The sequence below is a fragment of the Haliotis cracherodii genome, unplaced genomic scaffold, assembly GCF_022045235.1.
Source record: "Haliotis cracherodii isolate W230 unplaced genomic scaffold, xgHalCrac1.p SCAF_2, whole genome shotgun sequence".
In the NCBI taxonomy this organism is placed as follows: domain Eukaryota; kingdom Metazoa; phylum Mollusca; class Gastropoda; order Lepetellida; family Haliotidae; genus Haliotis; species Haliotis cracherodii.
In genome coordinates this window covers 46,725,578-46,746,621 of record NW_027266275.1, presented here as the reverse complement: position 1 = coordinate 46,746,621, position 21,044 = coordinate 46,725,578, and the positions used below count along the sequence as shown (strand labels likewise).

Genomic DNA, 21,044 nt, shown 5'->3' with positions numbered 1-21,044 from the left:
TATTTGCGTCTCATTACCGGTGTACGTATAACGTGATTTTGTAAACCCTATCCAAAATGGCTGACACAAAACGACTGAGCAAATAAAGGTGAAAAGCCCCAGTGGCAACAAACTGAAGGAATATCAAAACTTGAATAATAGGCGGTAGACTGTGGGAGTAAGGTAGAATCTATGCTAGTTCATCACCGGTTAGACCAACGATGAAAAAAATGGTAGGACGACGAAATCTATATCTCTCAAAGAGCTCTTCTTCGTTGTACAGATCAAGAGGGTTGAATCGGTCTCGAAATGTCCGATGATTTGCTATTTTGTCCTCTTTAGCCCCTAGGCGACGCATGAGGCAAACAACCTCCGCCATCTTTCTTGCTGCAAATTTTGTCTTAAGTCTACTCAGGGGCAGTCTTAGGATTTAAGATCAAATTTTGTCTTAGACTTAAAGGGCAAGTTCACACAGAAATGAACCATTTTTTCTTGTACTTTTTCCACATTAAAAGTGTTAACATAGAAGTGTCATAGACAAAAATATAAAAACATCATCTTTAATTAACATATTTATTGCACTAAAACGATTTATATTTTTCACATTTACCAAGTGTTCTATTTCCATAACAAAAACACCATGGCTTATGCCCCTTGCAATATGACGTCATTGGTGCCAATTGATAAACATTATGACGTCATCATGCTTTGTTAGAGCCGCTTCACGTGGTGTAGGTACAGTTTTGTGATTCTAGCACTCTCAGATGCCAGCCAGAATTGTGTTATGCTGAGTCACCACTGCGCCGGAGTGTGTCGTAGACCATGTTGTTTTACCGCAAACTGGTCCTTGATAACTTTTGCGTTGAGAATAGACAGGGACCCAGTTGAATTGGCACCAATTACGTCATAATCTAAGGGGGATAACTCAGGCCCATTTCGCTCGTAAAACGAAGGCCTCATAACGGCATATCACTTTCACACTATTGTGAGCTTCCTACTTTCACTGTGAAAAAAAATGAGTGTATATTTTCAAACACAGATACTAACTAATTCTAAAATTGCGTTTTGTTTAGAAAAAGAAAGAAAGTGATTTTTGCGTGTACACTTCCCCTTTAAGATATTCTCAGTGATTGAGCTTCGTGATCCCCGATTTAAGACAAAATTTGGTCTTTAGTCTAAATCTTAAGGGTTAAGACAAAATATGATCTTAAGTTAGTTTCATGATCCCGGGCCCAGGTCTTTTTTCTGCGTGACAAGCAAACACTTTAACCATTAGGCTACCCGACCGCCCCTTTGTGGTTAGTTGATCCTGGGGCTCAAATCAGTATTATTACAGAAGATTTAGCCAGGAGAGCACCGGACAAGAGATTACCAGCAATAATTATTCCACATACAGTAGATGGATCTGACATGGGAGTTTCCAGGGATCTTTTGACACATTGCAGAGTTTGGGAACAAAGAGTGAGTGAACATAGATTTATAGTTATGAAGAATTCCACATATCCAGCAATTCTGGGCACGGGTTTATTTCCAAAATTAGGATTGAAAGTGTCGAGTGGGGATGCTGTGTGCTTTGACTTGAATACAAAAGAATACAGGAAGATACAAGCTTCTGTTAAACCAGTGCTGACATCACCATCTATATGCCATGTTTACTTGGATCATGCAGTGAAAGTGTCACCTAGGAGCATGAATGTGGTTCAAGGAACTGTATCAACATCAGTGCAATCAGGCATGACAGGCATCATTGAATCAGCAGGGATGTTTGGAAGTAAAAAGCTTGGTATTGGATGTGGTCAAGTGTTAGAGACAGTCCGAGTCAATAACAAGGTGTGTCTTCATTTGACCAACCCACATGATGAATCTGGTCTTGCGGCTGGATCTGTAGTTGGAACTTCCTCACCTACAATGGATGATTCACCTGTAATTGCTACATTACCTACGAAGGATGCTCCAGCAGCTACACATGACAGGAAACAGAAAATGGATAGGATTGCTCGCGACCTTGCTAATTCATCACATATTGGGGAGAATGACAAACACAGGCTGTACAAGATAATACAGGAAAATGGTGATGTGTTTTCTGTGGACAGAGAACTTGTTCATACTTCAGTGATTGAACATTCTATTCCTACTGGAAATACAGTGCCTACTGCACAGAAGCCTCGGCGGTTTTCACATGAAGCCCAGAGCAAGATTTCAGACTTTGTTGATGAAAGTTTACAGGCTGGTTTGATCAGGCCAAGTCATAGTCCTTGGTAAAGTCCACTAGATCTTGTTAAGAAGACTGATTTAACGACAAGGTATTGTGTTGATCTTCACCCTTTGAATGATCGTTGTTTAGGGGACAGTTTTCCTCTCCCAAAAATAAACAGCTTGGCTGGACTGGGTCAGGCTCGTCTGTACACTACGCTGGACATGACCAAAGGGTGCCTATTAAAGAGGAAGATAAGAGGACAACTGCTTTTGCTTGTCAAAAGGGACTATTTGAGTTTAATGTCATGCCATTTGGCTTAAAGGGGGCTCCTGCGACATTTCAGAGATTGATGATGACAGTTTTCAGCGATCTGAACTGGGAAATCATATTAATATATAGTTGGACGATGTGATTGTTTACTCCTGGAGCATGGATGAACATTTGGAGCACTTGAGACGAAATATTTTGAGAGATTACAAAGTGCCGGATTAAAACTAAACCCCCAAAAGTGTGTTTTTGCAAGAACTGAAGTAAAATATCTGGGTCATGTTATTAACATTAAGGGAGTTATTCCGGATCCAGGGAAGATTAGTGCACTCAATAACTTTCCAAGACCACAGAATGCAGCAGATGTCAGAAGATTTGTTGAAATGGCATCTTACCATTGCAGGTTTATTGACAAGTTTGTTGACATTGTAAAACCACTGACAGATCTCACACAAAAGAATGTAGTGTTCACATGGACAGATAACTGTCAGATGTCACTTGATTGCTTGAAAGAGAAAATGTCGTCGGCTCCGGTATAAGCAGTCAGTCAACTACGTATATTTGGGTTTTTTAATCACATACGAAGCGTGTAGAGACGGGTTGTTTTTGTGTCACGTGCAGACATCTGTAATCCATCGACAGGCAAGTCACGCCTGCAAGTGACTCTCTCTCAGGCCGTCTTTCACTCGCTAGTTCAGAGAGCCTTCTCTCGTACACGTAAGGGGGCTGTGGGACGACTTGTTTACCAGTTGCGAGCAGTTTGAGGAATTTTGACATGTTTCACACAGGTGTGCGTTTGTGTGCCCGAAAAAGTAGATATATGTTGTTACACTACGACAAATAAGCTTTAAGAAAATACTGAAATTATGTTTCTGAAAAATATGCATATAGGAGAAAATCGCTGTCCAAAATCGGCAAATTTGGCTCCAATTTTGTACTTTTCTCTCCAAATTTGACTCTTTTATTTTATTTTTCTACATTTTATATCTTCCACCATTGAATATATTACCCATTTCAAAATTGTTTTCGTTATACGTGATCAAAATACATTTCTTCCTTGTTCTAACCACGAAACTACGCACTAAATAAATATCGTGGATATTATACTTGCAACATTCTGATTCAGACACATTTAGTGTAACAAGAGGGATGATCCGATTGAACATTTTACTCAGGCATCGGTAAACATGTTTCAACGTGATGGCAAATGGGTGTGCGTTGGTGTGCATGAAATAATTCATATATTTTGTAACTCTACGATGAATAAGCTTTTAGAAAATACTACATGTTAGTTTCTGAAAAATATGTACATAGGAGAAACATTTTGCTCAATTTTTTCACATTTTTCTCCGAATTTGACCGTTTATTATTTTTTTTATGACATTATTTTCATGTCATACGATAACTAGTATGATTGTCAATGACTCTACGTAATTTTGTTTTATTATGTTCACAAATAACACTTATAGAGACATTTATGTGCAACATGCAGAAATCCATGGTTCACTGACAGACTGTCATGCATACAAGTGACCTCTCTCAGGTGGTCACTTGTACACGAGATGGGAGAGCCATCTCGCGTACACGTTATGTCCTCTACTGATTAGCATATCCTGATTTCACAGAAGAGTTTGTTGTTGAGATTGATGCAAGTGATGTGGGACCAAGTGCAGTGCTTTCTCAGGATAAACATGTTGTTGAGTATGCATCAAGGGCTCTCATGGGACCAGAAAAGAATTACTCTGCTACTGAGAATGAATGTTTGACTATTGTCTGGGCACTGGAAAAGTTTGCCATGTATCTATAAGGGAAACAAGTCACTGTAATTACAGATCATAAACTGCTAACTTACCTCCTCAATTTAAAAGAACAACGGGGGCACCTTGCACTATGGATAGTATCATAAGAGAATTTTGAATTTACCATACATCATCGGCCAAGAAAGGACAGCTAGGTTCCAGATGCTTTGTCCAAAGCTCCACAGGTAGAAGAGTTGGTTCATTTACAAACCGATGAGGATATCAGTGTTCTAAGAAAATGGGTTGTTAATCACAAGAAGCCAGCAGGTATCAAACGTGATGTCAACAGCTTTCTAAAAACAGAGGGAGAAAATTTACACTCAATGACAACATCCTTATTCTGAAATCTGGCACTAACAGCAACAGGGATTTAAGAAGAGTTGTTATTCCACAGTCTGAAGCAGTTAGAATCTTGCAAGTTTTACATGATGAGCATGGACATTTTGGTGTAGCTAAGACTGTACAAGCAGTTCAAAATCACTACTTCTGGTTTGGTTGGCGCAGAGATGTTGTTGAATGGTGCAAGTCCAGTTTAATATGTCTCAGGAGGAAAAATCCAACAATGGCTCTAAAGACTCCTGAGGGTAAAATTCCAATACCAACAAAACCACTCCCAGATGGAATATGGACTTTGCTGGCCCTTTATAATAAATACCCGTTTGTGTTGACAGATACTTTCAGCAAATGGGCGGAGGCGTTTGCAGTGCCAGACCTATCAGCTCAAACAACAGCAACCGTCCTCTACAATTAATTTGTCTGCCGTTATGGTGTCCCAGAGGAGCTACACTCTGATCAAGGAAGGAATTTTGAAGCTAACTTACTTAAAGAGCTCTGTGTCAAGTTGGGAATCCAACACACCCGCACAACACCTTAAAATCCACAGTGTAATGGTTAGGTCGATAGCATGAATCGGACACTATCAGAAAGACTTGCTGTACTCATTGAAGCAAAGGACCAGAAAGATTGGGATCTGAAACTTCCAGCTCCTTTGATGGTCATTAGAACAACTCCAAATAAAGTGACAGATGAAAAACCATTTAAAGTGATGTTCGGCTGCATTGCTCAGAACAAGATGCATTTGGATGTTGGTTCTTGTGCAAGACTTCATCTAGACTTTCTAAGATGTTGGAAATACAGTAACAAGTTAGGAGGAAAATAAAGTGGATGAGCAGGACAAGCGGAGACAGACCCGTGGTGACACAAGACAATTTGTTCCTTAAAAAAGGGGGGAGAAGGTCTGGTTATTCCATCCTGAAAATAATCCAGGAACCAGCAAAACGCTTAATGCAAAGAGATGGGAAGGACCTTTAGTTGTCGAGGAGCAGACCAGCCTGACAACATACAGGATTTGAACATGTGCTGGACATGATCGACCAAGGGTCATCAATCATTGACATCTGAAGAGACATCGTGATCGTCCAAGACATCTGGACATAGGCTGACACTGCAGCTAGTATCTTCCATTCCACTGGTTCTAACCCTGTTTCAGACAGTGTGGTTGTGCTTGATTTGGATGATGATATCCTCTCATGTGCTACTTGTGACTGTGACATCAATCATGCCAATGTTGCTACTAGGGAGCAGAGACAGTCTTTAAAACCAAGAAGAGCTCCTAAAGTGGCAAAGTGACTATCTGGTGTATGGAAACTGATTAATATTCTATGAGAAAGACAAATGTCTAATTCAGCATGTATTTGGTTTGAAATCAATATACTGTTGATTTTGTAAATATATTTTTAATGTATAAGCAAAATTGATAAGGATTGTATCTGCTTATGGAATTTAAAGAAATACTCTTGGATGTATATATTATCTTACTTAACATGAACTTATGTGGGAAATGAATGAATGTTTTGTATCATAGGGTGTGGTGTCATTGTGACTGATTTACGACAACCATTGTCTGAATGACCATTCAATTCCAAAGGCTAATTACCCTGGAACCATGACATACATATGCCTTGAAACACTTTATTGAACGTTATTTGTAAGATGATAATCCCAATTGTTAATCCCCATTTTATTGTACATCGACTGTCTGTCATCCTGAAAGATATGTGTGAGTATGTCACTGATGAATTATTGTTTGCATTTATTTATGACTTACTAAACGTCAGGTGACCATGGCTATATAAGCCTTGGTCAAGAGATGAAAATGAGAGAGAGAGAGCGGGAGAAAGAGAGCGGAGAAAGGTCTTACCCTAAGCCTAGCTAGGGTTAGGCTTGGTGCTCCGGGGCACCAAGATAACAACCACTACCACTATGAGCTGACCTGGCACATAGTGTTTTCTTTATCTATATATATACCTGTATAAAGTAAAATTGTATATGCTGCAAGCCATCGTCTCCATGTTGTCACTTCCTACTGAGAACCACACTCTGACCACTTGCATATACGAGAATGCAAGTTATATATTAACCAACGTCAGACCAACGTGTTGTTAGTGGTCTGAGAGAGAGAGGAATGATGTAAGGGAGATAACTCTCTTTCCGGAAGTCCTGATGTTGTTATGATAGCGCATGAATGTTATCGGTAAAGTTGACAGTTGTTAGTATAGAATGTTACCTTGATTGTGTTGTTTGTTGTCATAGTGTGTGTGTGTGTGTGTGTGTGTGTGTGTGTGTGTGTGTGTGTGTGAAAATCTCATTAAATTCAGATCTTAGTTCTCGCTATCGCTAAACAAAGATATGAGGACATCCCATTAGGGGTCAGAACAACCTTTCATCCGACCAATCAGAGCGTCTCTTACCAGATCATGAAAGTGACAATTGGAACGTGATTCTTTATCATGCAACCTCGAAAACTTTAACACGGGTATTTTGAACGATGGTTACAGGCTTATTGACTGAATCCATACAATCTAGACCATCTATTAGCCATTTCAGAATGTTCTTTTGTTCAGGTTTCAATTTCTTTATCGAAATATGTTTCAAGCCTAGTCGCCAATTTGAAATTAATGCTGTAAAGTATGAGAAAGCTGCGTTCTCATTGGCTAATGTCGTCTTCTTGTCAGCCATTCTGTTGGTCGGTCAAAGTTTGCGCAAGGTCAGTCTGACGTGACCTGTAATGGGATGTCCTCAGATCTTTCTTCAGCTGTAGCTAATGAGATTGAAAGTCTTAACAATAATGACCTGAAGCAGCAAGTTCTGTTGTCTATCATTAGTGTCAACAGATATTTTCCAAATCTTTTCATGTTTTTAATCAAGGTTCTCATGTCACTTGATGCACTTCGCTGGGTCCCTACATTTTTTTAAAGCAAAATGCAAGTGATGTAAAAGGTGCAATCGGAGGGGCATAGAAGGGAAATAACTCTTAATAGCCACAGGGGCGCTACCATCGAATCCAGAAATTCTGGCTTCGTTCAGCAAGAGTGGAAGTTGGACTGTTTTAGTCAGTCAACACCCTTGCTTCGGGAAGATGCACATTTCACAGCAGTCTCAGTGCTGTGAGCAGATCAGTGTACTGATTGAATGTTTTTTGAGTAAATCACACTCTGTGAGGTGTTGAAGCAGCTGCAATTAAACTACCTTTATGAGGAAGGCATGGCATGAAGGAGTATATCAGAGGTGCAAAGATGGCAAATAATAAGAATGCATTACACAGGGATGTCCTTAAAAGCGTCAACTGGGTAACCTTTAAAAAGTAATCAGCCAAATGGTGAGAAAACAGGGTCAAACCAATGCTGTGAAGGATCTCTGGATGAACTTCTGTGATGTCACAGCATAATGAGAGGGCACTGCGCGATAAGCCATTTGCAACAGATCCAGGTTAGATATGGTCTTTAGCAACCAACCCTCATCTCGCCAGAAGTATGGCAATGTCTGAGGTCACTCACCCAAACAATGTGATGACATCACCAAAATCTTTATGAGTAATTTTGTGACGTCCATCAATGATCAATCAAATTGCTAGATTCTATTCTGAGTAAAAATGAATAATATATTATTATATGAATCAGAAAAAGTCATCTTACACTTTTAGTACTATCATATCGTCAGATGGATTGAATTGTATATGCTCAGTTCAGACATCCTATTGTTGAAATCAGGTGTTGAATCTAGTTCATTATATACCAGATAAAGGAACCAAATGAATATTATTCACTGTGTTTGAAGTTCCAATGATCAATATCGGCCTGGTCACAATCAGGGGACACAGTTTTGTTGCACTTTTGGTGAAAAATCAAGGGCAATGAAAGTGCTTAGTGGGGTAAGAAAATAAAAGGTCTATATTAGCATTTTATGCCTGAAAAGGGTTCTTCTTATTTTCATCCGGTTTTGTCTCGTACTCATCATAAACATCCCATGGGCAATAGACACTACAAAATGCGATATCACATTGGAGAAAATAGCAGTTTCTCTCCTGAAAATACCTGAAAATCAATATATCATAAGCTTTATCAAATCCTTTCAAAATTCTAGATGGTAGTATATGACAAATTTGTAAACCAGAAAGTGCAATGATAAATTTAGGCAACTGACTCACTTGTCCTGTATTTAGGGCTGCGGACACTACATTTTGCAAAGTGTCTAATTAGTGAACAGACAAACTGTAATAAGATAAAAAAGAAGAAGTTAATGTTGAATGTCAAATAGACAACCTTTTTCTTTGGAAACAACTCAATAAAAAGCAGAGTCTAAACGATCCGAGGACACGGTTCTCACAACAATGCCAGTGGTGTTGATAAACTGAGGTAAAACTGAAATCAGTTAATATCAAACCAAAATTTCGCACTACAATTCTACGTTACATGCATACACAGTTAGGTTTCAAGCGTATTTTATTTAACTTAATGTTCTTTACACAAAGTAGAGAAAATACCTTTCACTGTGGTCTTGTAGGCCCTAAGTTGATAATAGTAGAACTTCCGGCGGAAGTGTTTGGAAATCCGAATATTCCTTTCACATCTGACAGAAAAGTACTCTTAGTTGTTGTTATAACACTTGCATATTATTACAAAAATGAGGGTACACGATTATCACGTCACAGTTGGCAATACTTCTCCTCTTACATACTGTGTTTGTGTGTATTCAGATGAGGTGAATTCCCTTGACAAGAACAACTCGTACCGAGTGAAATCCGCAGGAAGTAGTTGTCGCTAGTGACAACAAATACAAGCTGTTACATTTTGATTACATACATGTATGTGCAAAGGATCCCTGAAGTAGTTTCATAAAAAACTGTCAAGTTTTTTGTTGATATGTTTTAATACTAAATCTCATATACGTACAAACATAGTGGACATATATATATATTATCAAAAAGAGAGAATCTTACCGTCGGGAAGTTGACAATCAAGTGGAAGAGCTTATCACGTGACGAGTCCTACTGTAACGTACAGGAGGTTTCATCAGACATCGTGGAGTTACATGATGCAGTGTTGTCACTAAATAAAACATGTCTTTCTCAGTTTTTGGTTCGATCGTGAGAATATCCACTGTTAATGGGGCGAAACCGCATTATCAGTGGTTCATATCAAGCTCCTTCCCAGCGTGTGACACCTTCGTTACACTCTCGGTAACACAGTATAGAGAGCTCCGCGAACGGAATATCGCTCTGATGTGCTTGGGAACACCGAATAAATAAATCAGACAAGACAGTTAACATCAAATAAAACACAACGCAAAGGCCCATGAATCAGCAGTTGGATTCGAGCTAGAACACTCTGTGAAGCCAGTGAACTCTGCTGTAACTGGGCCGCCTCTAGCAAGCTGCGCCTATTATACTACAAACACGGTGAATAATATTCATTTGGTTCCTTTATCTGGTATATAATGAAATAGATTCAACACCTGATTCAACAATAGCGTGTCTGAACTGAGCATATACAATTCAATCCATCTGACGATATGATAGTAGTAAAAGTGTTAGATGACTTTTTCTGATTCATATAATAATTTGTTATTCATTTTTACTCAGAATAGAATCTAGCAAATTTATTGGTCAGTGATGGACGTCACAAAATTGCTCATAAAAATTTTGGTGATGTCATCACATTGTTTGAGTGAGTGACCTCAGACATTGCCATACTTCTGGCGAGACATCTTACGACGAGGGTTGGTTGCTAAAGACCATATCTAACCTGGATCTGTTGCAAATTGCTGTTGTACTTATCGCGCAGTGCCCTCTCATTATGCTGTGACATCACAGAAGTTCATCCAGAGATCCTTCACAGCATTGGTTTGACCCTGTTTTCTCACCATTTGGCTGATTACTTTTTAAAGGTTACCCAGTTGACGCTTTTAAGGACATCCCTGTGTAATGCATTCTTATTATTTGCCATCTATGCACCTCTGATATACTCCTTCATGCCATGCCTTCCTCATAAAGGTAGTTTAATTGCAAGCTGCTTCAACAACTCACAGAGTGATTTACTCGAAAAACATTCAATCAGTACACTGATCTGCTCACAGCACTGAGACTGCTGTGAAATGTGCATCTTCCCGAAGCAAGGGTGTTTACTGACTAAAATAGTCCAACTTCCACTCTTGCCGAACGAAGCCAGAATTTCTGGATTCGATGGTAGCGCCCCTGTGGCTATTAAGAGTTATTTCCCTTTTATGCCCCTCCGATTGCACCTTTTACATCACTTGCATTTTGCTTTAAAAAAATGTAGGGACCCAGCGAAGTGCATCAAGTGACATGAGAACCTTGATTAAAGACATGAAAAGATTTGGAAAATATCTGTTGACACTAATGATAGACAACAGAACTTGCTGCTTCAGGACATTATCGTTAAGACTTTCAATATCATTAGCTACAGCTGAAGAAAGATCTGAGGACATCCCATTACAGGTCACGTCAGACTGACCTTACGCAAACTTTGACTGACCAACGGAATGGCTGACAAGAAGACGACATTAGCCAATGAGAACGTAGCTTTCTCATACTTTACAGCATTAATTTCAAATTGGCGACTAGGCTTGAAACATATTTTGACAAATTCTCGATAAAAAATTGAAACCTGAACAAAAGAACATTCTGAAATGGCTAATAGATGGTCTAGATTGTTTGGATTCAGTCATTAAGCCCATAACTATCGTTCAAAATACCCCGTGTTAAAGTTTTCGAGGTTGCATGATTAGGAATCACGTTCCGACTGTCATTTTCATGATCTGGTAAGAGACGCTCTGATTGGTCGGATGAAAGGTTGTTCTGACCCCTAATGTATGATGGCCGAGAGGGGACATCGCTTTCTCACTTTCTCGCTTTCTCGCGGTTAAGCAATATCCCCTCTTGACCACTATAGGGGCATGTTACGACAAATTTTACGTAAATTGTAATAACCTTATAAGTTTAGTGTCAAAGGCGTTAAATGATTAGAACCTATCCTTGTCAGGGTTGGTACAAGGTTTATCGTACAATCGTCAGTAAGTATGGGTGTGGGGGAGGATTGGGGTCGTTATCGTACATTGTTGTATAACTATATGTATATATATATATATATATATATATATATAGATATACACATTGGAATTTCATTTCTATGGTTGTCCAGAAGCGGATTAATTACTAGAATGAACTTAGTTTTCTTATTTATTTGAGAAATACTCTGTGTGTCTGTTAATTGTAATATATCCTATTGACGATTTTAACCTAATGGAATCATATTTCAATTGGTAAAGTAGGTAGTAATATACACAATGGAATAATTATAACGTAACAAACTTACACAAATATATTGATGAGTAAATGTGGAAAGTCTGACTTTTACTGATTGAAGCAAATTTATTTATTTTGCAACTGTATATTTGTACATATTTTATGCGGAGAGGGGTTTACTAAGTTGCAAGAACTTGTCCCCAATACAATTCTCATTCTGTTTGTGAATAAAATATGTTTAAACTAAATCAGCAAATGGATCACATGTCATGCTGCAGTAGTCTGTGTGCAAGTTGATTTATACATGTTCATATACATAATATCAATTTATTATTATTCAAGTTTTAATTTTTTTAACGTTGCTCGAAGGATGTAAAGCAAATAATGACAATGTCCTGGGCGATGTACATGTAGGTATGTGAACCCGCAAGGACTACCTTTATCAATTATTTTACGTGCAGCTTGTGTCATGTCTGTATTGTTAGAATGATACTCTAGCAACTGTACACATCGAAATTTATGACTGAAAGATCCATCCTCGGGTTAAAAATGATGGATTACATTAGGTACGTCTATTCGACAAATAGGTTAATTGATTTATCACCCAATAGTAGCTTAGCTAGGAGTCCATTGCAATAACATTGAGTTACGAGTTACCGAAGAGAGCTCTGTGCAACCGGACCCTGAAATTATGTCGATTTGCATTGGAGGTTTACTTAATTTGATAAGGAGCACATGACCGTTTCCTTGAAACAAACGAGACAATTCAATCGTATTTATACTTTATATTTTGACGAAGAATTCAAATACAACAAATGAGTGACAGATCTCCTGTGCAATGTCAAAGGGGAAAAAACAGTCGTCAGCAAGTGCAGCATAGATTCCCATGCATGGGAAAGGAGAATAATTAATACATAACATTATATACAATGTTTTTATTAATATCAAAAGAGGGGCGTGGATATTCTTTACCTACATTGCATATACTATTAGATATTGTGTATTCTCGATCTCTGTGAACTTCTCACAGATAAAGAAATAATAATAGATAAATGCAAACCATGTTAACTTATGACAATATTTGTAGCAATGTATGATTAACATATGGATAATAAATATAACATAAAATATTTCCTTTCATAGGAAGAAGTATATTTAATGAAATAAATGAATAAATGTAACAATCTGGATTCCTTTCATATGTCATGAAGAACTAACAACAACTTACTGACAACTTTTGCTGGGATAATAACTCCTTGCCCCAACAACAAAAACAGAATCCATCATGACAACAGCACGAAATCATAATTCAAAGCATACACAAATAATATCCGGTATCTTCGGGCATGTCTTGTTGACTTTCAAAGAGCATCAGAATGTATAATAAATATGTTGCAATCAATTATTGCTGAAATATATCTGTTTTGATCAATATTGAAAGGACGGAAAATCTATAATGAAAAGAGTTTTGTCATTAACGTAAATATTCTCTTTGACCTTATACGAAGAGTATTCTAAGATCATTAAACTCGGCAATCGTTGGTGGATTGCGCCAAGCAGCCTTGATACCAAATTTGGTACCTCACGTATAATGCGGTACATAATTTTCGAAACAGATCATTACGTTTTTGATATAAACATATTTACTTCCATAAAGTGGAGGAATGGCAAACAAGCAAATTTTGCTTATCTAAATGCCGCTCCCAAACATGATACATATACAAATAGCAATGTATTGATAGTTACATGAGAAATAGCATACATTGTATAATTGGCATTAAAGGTAAGTATTGTTCTGTAAGAATTTAATTACTGGATTATCTTCCATAACTACAGTTACATTTTTATTTATTTTCAGCACAACATCGCAGCATCATATAGCAAAGCCATCAGTAGTATAGGTAATGGGGGTTCTGCCGCAACTCCACTGGAGCCGGATTTATATACCTATACTGCTACAGTGCTACTACAGATGGATTTTTTTTATGTGTAAATGACTATGCGACTCAACGATAGTCATGAGATTAAGCTAAATTGACTCTAGCTCACCACCACCTGGAGTCAATCAATACTTCTATGATATAAATTTTTATAGGTAATAGGGGTTCTGCCGCAACTCCACTGGAGCCAGATTTATATACCTATACCACCACTACAGGGGGAATTTTTTATGCAAAAATGACGATGCGATTTAACAACAGTCATGATTCGTATTAAAAGAAACATCAATATTAATTAATAATGGATAAAATTTACTATAGCCCACAAGGATATTGGAAAGGTATAGGAGCAATAAAAAAATTAGCCACTGCGCTAAGGTTTCTAAAGATTTGGCCAAGGATTGGTTAAAGAAACAAGCGATGTGGCAAATATACTTACCGGAACCGCGATATATATCAAGGAAGAAGTTTGATATTTTTACAACAAATGAAGTTCATCAGGCTGACCTCTTGTTTCTCCCCCACGATAACGTAAGACGCAAAACGTATAAATACGCTTTAACCGTAGTGGATGTTGCTAGTCGATACAAAGAGGCTGAGCCATTAACCTCGAAAGATTCAACAGAAGTAGCTAATGCACTGAGCCTATATATAAACGCGGACCACTAAAATGGCCCAAGTTATTTCAAGTAGTTCCCGGTCGCGAGTTTATGGGATCGGTAACTAAACTGTTAACAAAGCACCATATCGAAATCAGGCGTGGTGAAAAAGAGGCCCACCGCAGTCAAGCTATCGTCAAAAGATTTAACAGGACATTAGCAGAACCTTTGTTTGGCTATCAGTATGGGATGGAAATGAAATCGGAACGATTGAGATCAACCGAATGGGTGACACGATTATCAGCTGTTGTATCAGCCCTGAATAATGAAGTAACGAGATTAATCGAGAAGAAACCATCCGATGCGATTAAAATGAAATCCGTGACTTCCGAGTCTTCAGCGCCGCGGAGAGGCAAAGAACAAAAACTTCCGGATAGAGTAAGCGTAAGATATTTATACCAGCCCGGTGAACTCGAAGGAGGCCTACGTCGCGCAACCGATCCGATTTGGTCTCTAAGACATATAACATTAGTCGATTTGTTACAAAAGAAGGAGAGCCTATTCTTTATTATCTTAAAGATGGACCGGGCAGGGCATTTGTACGAGAAGAGTTGCTCATAGTTCCCAACGGTACAGTATTACCGCCCTAATATATACTGTTCGTGTTTGATATGCTTCTTTACCACATACTTCTTAACGCCCTTAGCTTTTCTTATCTTTCCATTATCGGACTTCTTTATAGAATACATCTTAGGTCTTAATCCAACATACTCCGCTATAGGGGTCCCAGCACATTCATCCTTCATCTTACCTAACACCTTTTTATTTACTATGCTGTGCAGTGGATTATCTTTTGGGTAATCGCTCGTGTGTCGTACATATCTATTTTTTCTGTCATATCTTTATACACATCCTCGGTTTGTGTTTCCATCAACAAAGAATCTGTGTCGGTATATAACACCTCGCATCTATCGCTGTATTGCTTCTTAAGTTCGTTGTAATAAAAGTCATACATTAAGTGTTTTGACAAGTCAAGAATACTCATACCGACGTACACCGGTCTGTTGAATTTTATATTACTCTTCTGCATATGCAACGCGGCTAAGTCGTTATCGAATATCTTGCTTCTGTTAAAAGCCGGACTGGCTATAAGTTTCCTGAGTCTTTCTTCCTCATTAGATCTGACTAATTTAACATCAACACGCTTCCTTAGATTCTCCATAGTTTTACCAAATACTGAGTTATTCATGAGCTTATATAGATTCTTTTCGAAATCGCTGGTAGCTATCTTTCTTAAATCTGTGTTCAACCTTATATAGGGCTCCACCCAAGCGCTTTGATCAAACTTTAGAACTCTGCGTATTTTCTTAAAAGTTTCATACCTAACGATAGATATAACTGGAGATGTCTGTAGTGAACTATATATTTTGTCTTATCCATCAAATTTGGTACGAGTTTTTCTACGTTAGCTAACCTTGTATTACCCATCAAGGAGTGTTGATATTCCGACATCCAATCTTTATTAACCATTAATCTTTCAGGAGCTAGCGGATAACTGTTATGGTCTTTATGTAACGAATTTGGATATTCCAAGTCCACTTCTAGTATGTACCCTTTATTCACATCATTCACATTGATATCATTCACTTCAATATCATTCACTTCGACCCACTCAAAACCACCCATGGGTAAAGGTTGACTCATAGCCCATCCGTACAAATTGTTGGCGTCGAGTTATAATATGTGCGTGTCGGGTTTACTTGGGTCATATCCTTCCACTAATATATCATTAGCCTTAGAATACCTTTTCGCTACCATCAATATACCACCTGTTTATCCTTTCTCAATAAACAAGTGCACATCGTAATCTGTGAGTAGTTTTAGTTCTACGCCGGTCTTCTTCAACAATGCATCCCACGATAGTCCGGGACTGGAATAGTACCATGCCGGGTCCAAGCCGTATTGTTTTAAACATGTCTTTCTAAATATCTCGAATATATCAGCGAGTAACAGTACATCGGTTTTTAAGTACAGATCGTGATAATCACCTAAATTCTTACAACCTAATTTATCCCACAACGTTAGAGCGTGTTCATAATCGGCATCTGTTATTTTAGATTCTGTTATGTTACTATAGAATGATTCAAGGGGTGGTAATTTAGTTTCGTGGAATCTAGACCAATAATCCATATATTCGTAAGGATATACACCTTTTCTCAGCAACAAATGACGCGTTAACCTATCGGTATATTGATTTGTTATCGCAAAGTAATTGGGATTGTTCGCATTAGCTAAATTGTCCACGGAAGATAACAGAAACTGTACAGAGTCTATGAATCTAAGCCCATTACTTTGCTTTATTCTGGCTTTCCCATCCTTGTCCCTATAATGTATAGTTTTAGTCAACGAGAATGATATGTATTTTTCCATATTATTAGGAATGCACGTTAAGCCACCGTCGGTCTTTGAGATAGCTTGCATGATGAGATGTGAATCGTATCCTCTAAGGTTATGAAACACAACAGGGATGGGTATTGTTTGAGAATTCATTTTTAGTTTCAAGTTACACTCGTTATGCGCGGCTCCCAGATAATTACCTGTGACGTGGCAATGATCTCTTACGGAATCCCCATTCAGGGGTTTATTACAAACATGACAACTTGTTGACTTCTTATAGGCCCTCTGGGATCTCTGTAAATCACGGGCGGGTTTGTTTTCCCATCATACCTTACAACTATATATCCAAACCCACAAGGAATATGTTCTTGGGTTTTGTACGTAAAACTACTATCTTGATTATTGCGTTCGGTATTTTCTATAGGTTTCATAAGCGCTTCGAAGTAAGCATAAATTATGTACGGTACTGGCATTTAATTACAATAATGTTCAAATTTTAATATTTTTTTCCCCTCTTTAGGCATATCGATCCTGATAGCATTCTGTCCAACACCTCTACAGTCTTCTTTATGCACTTCCAATAGATCTTGTCTGCTGTACCCATGTAGGCATCTTTCGCAGAAATATTTCTTTTCTTTATGGGTTGTTTGATCATATAATAGTCTGCTTAAACTCTTTATCCACGTATAATGATATTTACCATCTTTTTCGATCAGAAATGAATTGATTCTGGGAATATGTTGCGGAGTGGAGCTTATCCTGTGTACAACAATTCCTTTAGAAGAATGTCCGAAAACATTTATAGCTAAATTATTTTGCTTTTCCACCTTATCAATTTGTGATATTGACGTAGGTTTGTCTATATCATTGAAGTTGAGTCCATCGTTTTGGGGATAGCTAGAAGGTCTATTTGCAATTTTAGAATCTACGGGGAACAATGCAGATCTTATCGTAATTCTTAAACAGTCATCGGATTTATTTTTACGTTAATTATGGCTTTTTTCTTCTTATAATACGGAGGTAAATCTATATAAGATCCACCTTTGAAGGGCATATAATTTGCTAAGTCTAAATATAAACTATCGATTTTATCCATACCCCAACCCCAACCTCTATTAGTCCAGCGTTCTAAAGTTTCCTGTATCCTCTGAATTGATGTATCTAATGATGCGTTTATAGTATGGGATTCGGTTATAACTTCTTGATTGCTCCGGAAATATGGTTCGGTATATTCAGTGCTATCGTCTGTGTTACTTTTACTCAATGACATTTTAATCGTCAGCTGGTATTTTATACTATGTAAATCATCTAACTCCTCGTTAATTTTGCTCGATATGATGGGCTTAACATCGTTAACATCCATGTTGGAATTAATATCCATCTTCCAACCTCTTAGATATTTACCAATGCCGGCGGATGTGGGTACAAATTTTAATTCTTGTTGTTTTTTCTCAACATCATCTTGTTGATTATTATCATTATCTAGTAAAGCGATCAATTCAGCTTTTCTCATTCGAGAATAACCTCTCAGCCCACTGTTTTTTGCTTGAGCTTTGAGTTCTCTAACAGTCTGGGGTTTGTTGTATTCCAAACCGAGTAAATCAATCAATTCAGCTTTTCTCATTCGAGAATATCCATGAAGACCACGTTGCTTTGCTAAAGCTTTCAGCTCTCTGACAACATAAGTCATTGTGATATATAAATACATGTGAACTAATTGGTTTGAATTCTACCCAATCTATTTATCTCTTTTCGGTAAGCCTTTTTCCTCTCATAAATAATTTGAAACCGTTTTTTGTCAGCACCGTGACTCTTACATAAACAGTAACTACCTTTGACCCCAATCCCACATGCAGAACACTAATAATTAATGTGCCCTTTTCTAATTGCAATGGAGTGGATTCCACAAAAATCCGACATACAGTTCTTTCCACAAATATTTGATAGGCCCAAGCGTATGAATTTACATGTTGATGTGCCTCTCGCCTTTTTGATAAATATACACTTCTAGTATCATTTGTCTAAATGCATGCCCAGCCGAACATCTCCACTGGTGAGTTATTGATTAGCAGTCAGAGTGAGTGACTCGCCCGCCCGCCCTTGCTAGGTCATGGTTTATGCGTAGTTATTGTGTAACCTAAAATAGCCGCCACATCAGTCAACCCAAATATTATGAATATTACCTCACGGTTTTTCTGAGCCCCTGACGGTGTATAAAACTGACTCATTGTTGGTCTCGGCATTAGGTCAAGTTTTTTCCCATAAACGAGGAAGTATTCGAGCATGGCAGATTCAACATCCTTAAAAGTTTGAATTGAATGTCCCTGTCTACGCATTTCTTCATTAATAAAATCTAATCTCTCTATTCTGCGTCTTTTATGCTCCTCTTCAACTTCTTTAGCGTTTGATTCCCTCAAAGTAGAAAATAAAAAATTACTCCCCGAAAAAGCTAGAGCATTAACAACAGCTCCACCGACCATCATCGCAATTGTTGCCATATTATATGAATATAAAATATTCAAATGTTTAATTACTTCATTATGTCTTCTGGGATAAGCCCTTGTTTGATGAGCATATCTTTTGTTGCCATTGCTAATCCAATATTGAGAATGACCATACCGATATCATAACCATTAAAATCTAGCTTGGGTGGTGTGACTTTAGTAATCATTTTAGCTATACGGGCATAGCCAATGGCCAAGCCACTGACCACTGTTGAATGATACGTTGCGAGTAGTCATGCTTCTGATAGCATTATATGAGGGCTAACCTCTAATTGAACTTCTTGTTGTGACATCGGGGGTGACGTTTTCTCTTCTCCGGTCTTATAAAACAACCATACAGCCGCTATACCAACAACTCCTACTAGTGCCCAAGTTTTAATCGGATCAATATTTGAATTATGCATTAGTTTCGCTTTCCTCGCAAGCCACTCCATCCTACCAGCCGCGATTTTTGGGGGGTTCTTCCTCGTAACTCTGGCTTGTTTTTGTGTTTGTGGTTGTGGTGCAATCGCTGGTATTTCCTCATTCACTATCTGTTGTGTTTGTGTTGCAATCGGGGTTATTTCCTCGTTCACAATCTGTTGTGGTGTCACTTATTGAGTCTCCATTATTATAAAGTGGGCACGTATGTTTAAATTGACAATACCTAGCCGTTATTAAAGCTGTGGTGAGTGGAGCTAAAAACATTCCTTATCTATGATAAAACTCACAGCTTACTGAACTTATAGCGTGTTCGAGAGATTCGCATAAATACAGGCGATGTTCTGCCGGGATAGGAAGAAACATACTAGCTACGACTGTGTATAGTTGTAATATAGCCGAACTTATCGTTTTAGTCATGGTAGCTCGCAGTCTAGACTCGTAATGCGCGTACAGTTTTTTAATTTCTTCGTCAGTCATGTTATCAGTTTTTTGGATGGTATAATTTTCCCCCAAATATTGGGAACATTTTCCACCGGCTACCAAAACCGCAAGTCTTTCTCTATGTTTATCTAAAGATTTATCTGCATGTTGATCAGGTACTTTGAGCATTTGTTCGATGAGTTCGTCGCATTCCATAATGTAATACCTAAGGAGATATTTAAGTCTAACATAATATAATATGGTATATCCAATACAGCCTGTAATAATAAACTGTTGCGAACGAATGAGGATTTCAAACCACATTATGTCATATTAACGGCTAATGTTCAATTTATCGTATTTTTGCTATAATTTTGCTATATTTGCTATAATTTTGCTACATTTGCCATAATTTTGCTATAATTTTGCCATAATTTTGCTATAATTTGTTAAGCAATTGCATAAGCAGCTGGTTGATCGGTTTTTAATACGAGTTTACAGTGCTTCGTTGCTGCTAACAGTTTTCTGACTTTATCTCGTTTGAGCTTGGTATAAATAACATCATTTTCGCGTAGACATTCCTCGAATGAATCTCGGTCTTTGCAATGAAACAGGGCTACCCATTTGGTCTGCTCTCTGAGTTCTTTCAGGACAGAGTTGTATTTTTGAATAAATACCCAAACGCTATGCTGAGTATGCCATCTGGAGAATGCTAAATACGAAAGCATATCTTTCTTTTTGGTGAGTTCTTTACTCGCACTGCAATCGTCTATTATGAAAAGGGTGGATTCTCCTTTGTATTTTTCATGACATATTCGTAAACAGTCTTGTAAACGATCGCCCGGATCATCTCTGTGTACCCCCTGTGACACCCTCGCTGGCATTTTCTATTCTCCTCCCACTGCCGTGTAGTTGG

General features: G+C 38.0%; 1 protein-coding gene across 2 annotated transcripts in view; it reads right to left on the bottom strand.

Moving 5' to 3' along the window:
- Positions 1–9,310, bottom strand: part of LOC139468152 (cyclin-dependent kinase-like 4) — a 493,691-nt gene extending 484,381 nt beyond the window's left edge. For both annotated transcript variants that reach the window (XM_071249926.1, XM_071249927.1), the window contains exon 1: positions 9,065–9,310. The gene's annotated coding sequence lies outside the window, so the exon portion shown is untranslated. The remainder of the gene's footprint in view (positions 1–9,064) is intronic.
- Between the last annotated feature and the right edge of the window lie 11,734 nt (positions 9,311–21,044).